At 37.3% G+C, this 7,552-nt stretch overlaps 1 non-coding gene across 1 annotated transcript; it reads right to left on the bottom strand.

Moving 5' to 3' along the window:
- Positions 1 to 2,791: 2,791 nt before the first annotated feature.
- LOC120099393 (U6 spliceosomal RNA) lies at positions 2,792 to 2,895 on the bottom strand. The gene has a single exon (XR_005498582.1). It is a non-coding gene; the product is annotated as a U6 spliceosomal RNA (small nuclear RNA).
- Between the last annotated feature and the right edge of the window lie 4,657 nt (positions 2,896 to 7,552).

Here is a 7,552-nt window from a genome sequence, read left to right as displayed (position 1 = left end):
TTGAGTATGTTGTATCTTCATTTTCATTAAATTCTAAAAAGTTTTTAATTTCTTTCTTTATTTCTTCCTTGACCAGGTTATCATTGAGTAGAGCATTGTTCAATTTCCACGTATATGTGGGCATTCTTCCCTTATTGTTATTGAAGACCAGTTTTAGGCCGTGGTGGTCCGATAGCACACATGGGATTATTTCTATCTTTCTGTACCTGTTGAGGCCCGTTTTTTGACCAATTATATGGTCAATTTTGGAGAAAGTACCATGAGGAGCTGAGAAGAAGGTATATCCTTTTGCTTTAGGATAGAATGTTCTATAAATATCCGTTAAGTCCATTTGGCTCATGACTTCTCTTAGTCTGTCGACATCACTGTTTAATTTCTGTTTCCATGATCTGTCCATTGATGAGAGTGGGGTGTTGAAAACTCCTACTATTATTGTGTGAGGTGCAATGTGTGTTTTGAGCTTTAGTAAGGTTTCTTTTACGTATGTAGGTGCCCTTGTATTTGGGGCATAGATATTTGGATTGAGAGTTCATCTTGGTGGATTTTTCCTTTGATGAATATGAAGTGTCCTTCCTTATCTTTTTTGATGACTTTTAGTTGGAAATTGATTTTATTTGATATTAGAATGGCTACTCTGCTTGCTTCTTCTGACCATTTGCTTGGAAAGTTGTTTTCCAGCCTTTCACTCTGAGGTAGTGTCTGTCTTTGTCTCTGAGGTGTGTTTCCTGTAGGCAGCAGAATGCAGGGTCCTCGTTGCGTATCCAGTTTGTTAATCTATGTCTTTTTATTGGGGAGTTGAGGCCATTGATATTGAGAGATATTAAGGAATAGTGATTATTGTTTCCTTTATATTGATATTTGGATGTGAGGTTATGTTTGTGTGCTTTCATTCTCTTTGTTTTGTTGCCAAGACGATTAGTTTCTTGCTTCTTCTAGGGTATAGCTTGCCTCCTTATGTTGGGCTTTACCATTTATTATCCTTTGTAGTGCTGGATTTGTGGAAAGATATTGTGTAAATTTGGTTTTGTCATGGAATATCTTGGTTTCTCCATCAATGTTAATTGAGAGTTTTGCTGGATACAGTAACCTGGGCTGGCATTTGTGTTCTCTTAGGGTCTGTATGACATCAGTCCAGGATCTTCTGGCCTTCATAGTTTCTGGCGAGAAGTCTGGTGTGATTCTGATAGGTCTCCCTTTATATGTTACTTGACCTTTTTCCCTTACTGCTTTTAATATTCTTTCTTTATTTTGTGCGTTTGGTGTTTTGACAATTATGTGACGGGAGGTGTTTCTTTTCTGGTCCAATCTATTTGGAGTTCTGTAGGCTTCTTGTATGTCTATGGGTATCTCTTTTTTTAGGTTAGGGAAGTTTTCTTCTATGATTTTGTTGAAGATATTTACTGGTCCTTTGAGGTGGGAGTCTTCACTCTCTTCTATACCTATTATCCTTAGGTTTGATCTTCTCATTGAGTCCTGGATTTCCTGTATGTTTTGGACCAGTAGCTTTTTCCGCTTTACATTATCTTTGACAGTTGAGTCAATGATTTCTATGGAATCTTCTGCTCCTGAGATTCTCTCTTCCATCTCTTGTATTCTGTTGGTGAAGCTTGTATCTACAGCTCCTTGTCTCTTCTTTTGGTTTTCTATATCCCGGGTTGTTTCCATGTGTTCTTTCTTGATTGCTTCTATTTCCATTTTTAATTCCTTCAACTGTTTGATTGTGTTTTCCTGGAATTCTTTCAGGGATTTTTGTGTCTCCTCTCTATGGGCTTCTACTTGTTTATTTATGTTTTCCTGGAATTCTTTCAGGGATTTTTGCGATTCTTTCAGGCATTTTTGCGATTCCTCTCTGTAGGCTTCTACTTGTTCTCTAAGGGAGTTCTTCATGTCTTTCTTGAAGTCCTCCAGCATCATGATCAAATATGATTTTGAAACTAGATCTTGCTTTTCTGGTGTGTTTGGATATTCCGTGTTTGCTTTGGTGGGAGAATTGGGCTCCGATGATGCCATGTAGTCTTGGTTTCTGTTGATTGTGTTCCTGCGCTTGCCTCTCGCCATCAGATTATCTCTAGTGTTACTTTGTCCTGCTATTTCTGACAGTGGCTAGACTGTCCTATAAGCCTGTGTGTCAGGAGTGCTGTAGACCTGTTTTCCTCTCTTTCAGTCAGTTATGGGGACAGAGTGTTCTGCTTTCGGGCGTGTAGTTTTTCCTCTCTACAGGTCTTCAGCTGTTCCTGTGGGCCTGTGTCTTGAGTTCACCAGGCAGCTTTCTTGCAGCAGAAAAGTTGGTCTTACCTGTGGTCCTGAGGCTCAAGTTTGCTCGTGGGGTGCTGCCCACGGGCTCTCTACAGCGGCAGCAACCAGGAAGACCTGTGTTGCCCCTTCAGGGAGCTTCAGTGCACCAGGGTTCCAGATGGTCTTTGGCTTTTTCCTCTGGCGTCCGAGATGTGTGTGCAGGGAGCAGTCTCTTCTGGTTTCCCAGGTTTGTCTGCCTCTCTGAAGGTTTAGCTCTCCCTCCCACGGGATTTGGGTGCAGAGAACTGTTTATCAGGTCTGTTTCCTTCAGGGTTCGGCGGTTTCTCAGGCAGGGGTCCTGCCGCTCCTGGGCCCTCCCCCACGGGAGCCCAGAGGCCTTATACAGTTTCCTCTTGGGCCAGGGATGTGGGCAGGGGTGAGCAGTGTTGGTGGTCTCTTCCGCTCTGCAGCCTCAGGAGTGCCCACCTGACCAGGCGGTTGGGTCTCTCTCTCACCGGGTCTGGGAGCAGAGAGCTGCTGCCGTTTTTTGTTTTTTTTAAATATGAAACGCTTCACGAATTTGCGTGTCATCCTTGCGCAGGGGCCATGCTAATCTCTGTATCGTTCCAATTTTAGTATATGTGTTGCCGAAGCAAGCACAATTCAATTGTTTTTGAAACTATATACATGTAATTATGTAAACTTTAGATTAAGATAGTTAAGAAAGATGTCCATAAGTATCAACATTTGGAGCTTATGACTAATAGTTAAAGTGAACATGATTAGGGAAGTGATTGTAGGCAATGGACATAGGCTCTTGTATAGAAAGTCATTACCATGAATTAAAAAGAAAGAAAGGAAGAAAGAAAGATATAGTACTCATGGGACAGACTAAGATGGAGAAACTGAAGACAAGACTTGGGAAATGAGCCCTATCATGAATATCTTTGGAAGGCCATAATCAATCATTATTTTGAACCTTAACCAATAAACAGTATTGAATAAGTAAAAGAAAGGTAGTGAAATGATTGAAATACATTTTGGATGATATTTTGGAGGAGCCCTTGGTCCTGCCAAGGTTGGACTTTCAAATATTCTTTGTAGGTTCTGGAATACCACTAGATAGGTTCCTTGGGAAAACTTATACATAACTTGAAATTATCTCTCACATACATACACACACACACACACACACACACACACACACACACACACACACACGACCATGCACTATTTTTTCTCATTATCTGACTGGATAGGCCAACTGGCTTCAAACACCCTATCACTCTCTTTCCGTCTCATGAATGCTAGAGTTATAGGTATACCATGCCCATCCAAGAAATCATTATTTTAATAGTCATGTTTTGTCTTGTCAGTTTAATAAAGATTGAGATATAAAATTAGGACCAAGTTAGTATTAGTGAATAATAATTAGGTTATTCAGAACAATAAGAATATACATATGGGTATAATAGCATATATTTAAAAACATCTTAGAGTATTAATAATAGCAGAAAAAACAGTAGGAGGACAGCCCAAAATATTAAGAGTAATAATCCAGAAAATAAATTAGCACTGCAACTCATTTCCTCTCTGAAGAGTTTTCCATTCCTAATAAACTTGATCTTTGCAAACTTAAAATCCAGTAAATTAAAATTGTTAATTATGGAGTCTATCAGGAAAACTTCTACTAACGAAATGGAGTAACAGAAATAGTTTTTTTTTAATTTACTTTATCCTAGAAGTTAACATTTTTGGCAGAAAAGTCCAGTTTACACTTTCCAGGATGATTAAACTTTTGTGTACCACGTGAGTAGATTAATATGTTTGAGAAGTTTGTTCCTAAAATAATATAACTTCAAGTTGATCCCTCCTATGGATTAATAGCCTAGACTCATATAACATAAGTTGGTCAAAAAGAATATATGGCTGTAACTATAGTGAATCTAGAGAGGAAATATCTATAAATATATACTAAAATTAACAATAGGTTCACACTGGAGAGAAGGCATTTATACTAAATTTCATAGCTCTATAAACTAGTTTGTAAGACTAACCATGTCACCTATTTAAAATAGTTGGATGCATGAACAAGGCAACAAAATATGAGAAAATAAAAAAAAACTTTCATATACCCTTCAAACGTTTATCTTATCAGACAGATTATAAAATAAACATGCTAGCTTATGTTTAATGTACTAACACCCCACAAGGAACAAGATACTATTAAATATGACCTAGATATTTGAAAACATGCCAAATAGAACTGGCAGGAATGAAAACATATTTAAAAAATATTTCCAGATTCATTAAAAAAATTGACATTACTGAAGACATAACTCATTCAATTTGAAGATAAGCTAGGATAAATTTTCTGAATGCATTACAGAATGATAATGAAAGAAAAATATCAGTGAAAATAAAAATATAAACATTTTGTTTTTGAATTTAACCCAAAATCAGTAGTTACCTCAAGGTTCTCATTCATCGTCTTATTTCTGCCTAGAATCCTATATCCTTAGATGTTTACACTGATGAGTGACCTTTTCTAAGTTTTGATATTGCAGACTGCCCATTCCTAGACAGGATTTCCATGATCGGTATTGAATACTGTAATCCTCAAACAATCACATTACCCTTAGTTTTATATAATGCCAATTCTGGAGAGCTAAGGAAAAATAAATTGCACAAAACCAAGTACTATGTATTTAAAATCCTTTTCCTTTAGTCCTTGGTAGTAGAGTTCAACCATTTAAAATGTTGCTGGCCCCTCTGGTTGAATTAGGGAAAAGCTGGAAGAAGCTGAGGAGGAGGACAATCCTGTAGGAGTAAGAACAGTCTCAATTAACCTGGACCCCTGAGATCTCTCAGACACTGGACCACCAAACAGGCAGCATAGACCAGATGCAATGAGTCTCCAAACACATAGACAGCAGAGGACTACTGGGTCTGGGTTCAGTCAGAGAAGTTGCACCTAATTCTCAAGAGACTGGAGGCCCTCAGGGAGTGGGGAGGTCTGTAGTGATAATGGTGGTGGGGGGAGAAGATACAGGATGTAGAGTAGTCAAAAGGTAGACCAGGAAGGATAAAGTCTGGAATGTAAAATAATAAGTAATTAAAAAAAAAGAAAGTAAAACAGAAAGAAAGAAAGAAAGGAAGGAAGGAAGGAAGGAAGGAAGGAAGGAAGGAAGGAAGGAAGGAAGGAAGAAGAAAAAGAGAAAAAGACATAGTGGCCTCTCCCAGTCACCATGTGCTTTGGCAGAGAATATCACCGGCATGTAAATATTAGGAAATAATTATAATGATAAAACTTTTGTTTCCAGTATGTAAGTCACTAATTCTATAGGTACCAAGAGGCAACTGTGAGAGTTGCAGCAACTATGGTGCAAGAGTGGTTTTTGTAAACTCTGTATTTGATATGATACGATCATGCGCTTTCTTTTTCCACAGACATTATCTTAATAAAATTTACTTAGATATGATCTACCTATCAGAAAATGTTAGCTTCAAAAGTGTCTTATTTACACAAAGAGCTATGCCTTTGTCTTTTCAGGGAGATGTTTTACCACTAAAAGGAAATTCTGTACCTGTCAACAGAAATTTCCCGTGACCTTTTCTCAGTCCTTAACAAACGTAATTTATATCTAAAGGTTTTCCCAATACAGTTTCAGACCTTGTATTTTTATAGATATTTTCTTATCTAAATTATTTAATAAATATTTTTGGAGGCTGACTTTTAATCTTTTTCTTATGCTGCTGGTGATAAAACCCAGTGTCCCCACACACATGCTATCTAATCAACTGTATTTCTGTGATTTTTCTGCTTTTGATAATGTCATTTGTCTCCCACTTATGTCCTATCAAAGGTTCATGGAGATTGTTTTACATCTGTTTTCTCTTATTTTAAGTGTATTTATTGTTCCTATACTCTTTACTCATCAGTTGTACATTTGTTTTAATTAATCTTAGATTTTCAAAGACATGTATTTGATTTTCAGTATCCCTTTTCTAGGCTCATAACCATGCTTAGAAAGTTTTATTGTTTTGATAGTAATGATTAAATTTATATTTCGCTTCATAGGGCACGTGACATTTGCTGTTGTTATAAAACACCTTGGTAAATGCAAGTTCAGGGAGTAAATATTACAACTTTATGGACAGGATCTGTGACACATGATGAAATTGGCTAGTCTCTGTAACGGTTAGCTATCTCCATACTTCTAGCTTTGCTGATAGCAATGCAAGTTCTCTCTCAGGTTTGGTGTACTCCATTCCAGTAGCTTGTTTTGGCAGATGTCCCATGATCCTGGCATCAGCAATCCTCCAAGGTCTCCATTGCAATTTAGCTTCGCCATCACTTCATCACACAACAGCCTCTTGGGACCTCCTTGAAGGAATTTATTCTAGCCATAATTTCCTGGCAATAGTTCTGCTTTGTAACAACAGAAAAGGACTCCTTGGTCCTCATAGTTTTGTATTGTCCATTCTTTCTTGTAAAATCAATACCATATGGATGAGAATGCCAAGTTCTGCTAACAACTGTTGATGATCTTGGGGAAATATTTTTCTAGGCAGTAGCTGTCAAAGAGCAAAGAATTACTTCAGTTTGTCAATTTTTTGTATACATGTCATGCTTTTCCTTAAACCACAGACATTTGGGCAATATATTTACTATATATACTGAAAGTGTATACATATAATTTATATATGAATATATACTTATATATATTTATTATATAATGTAGAATACATTTATATATAATATATACCATATATTTTTGAGATTATAATTTAATTAGAACATTTCTTTATTCCCTTTCCTCCCTTTAAACCCTCCAAACTTTCCCATCACAATTTTCCTTCCAATTCTCAGGCACTTCCTTTACCTCTGTATAATTCTATCTGTATGAATGCTTTGGGGAATGGTGATTTGCACTGGACAACCAGTTATACTCTTCCCTAGGAAAGGCTGTATCTCCCATTGCCAGATTTATAAATTTAGCTGTAGTTCTTTGTATAGTGTTGAGGCCTTGTGGGCTTTTCCCTTCCAGTTTGGTATGGTCATTGTTGCCATTTCTCATTTGGGCAGTAATGTTGCTGACATTTCTAGGACACACAATCGCATAGCAAACTCCCTGATCTTTCTTGCAATGTATCCACTCTATGTTCTGCAATGTGACATGGATCCTTCCGTGTGTATGGCAGTGGAGAATATTTTCAGTGGGACTGAGCTTCACAGCTCTTGCATTTTGATTTGTTTTGGTTTTCTGTTGTGATCTTTGCTATTGTGAAGTTTTCTTGACGAAGGATGAAAACT

This window comes from Rattus norvegicus, chromosome X (genome assembly GCF_036323735.1).
Source record: "Rattus norvegicus strain BN/NHsdMcwi chromosome X, GRCr8, whole genome shotgun sequence".
In the NCBI taxonomy this organism is placed as follows: domain Eukaryota; kingdom Metazoa; phylum Chordata; class Mammalia; order Rodentia; family Muridae; genus Rattus; species Rattus norvegicus.
This window is presented reverse-complemented; position numbering and strand designations above follow the sequence as displayed.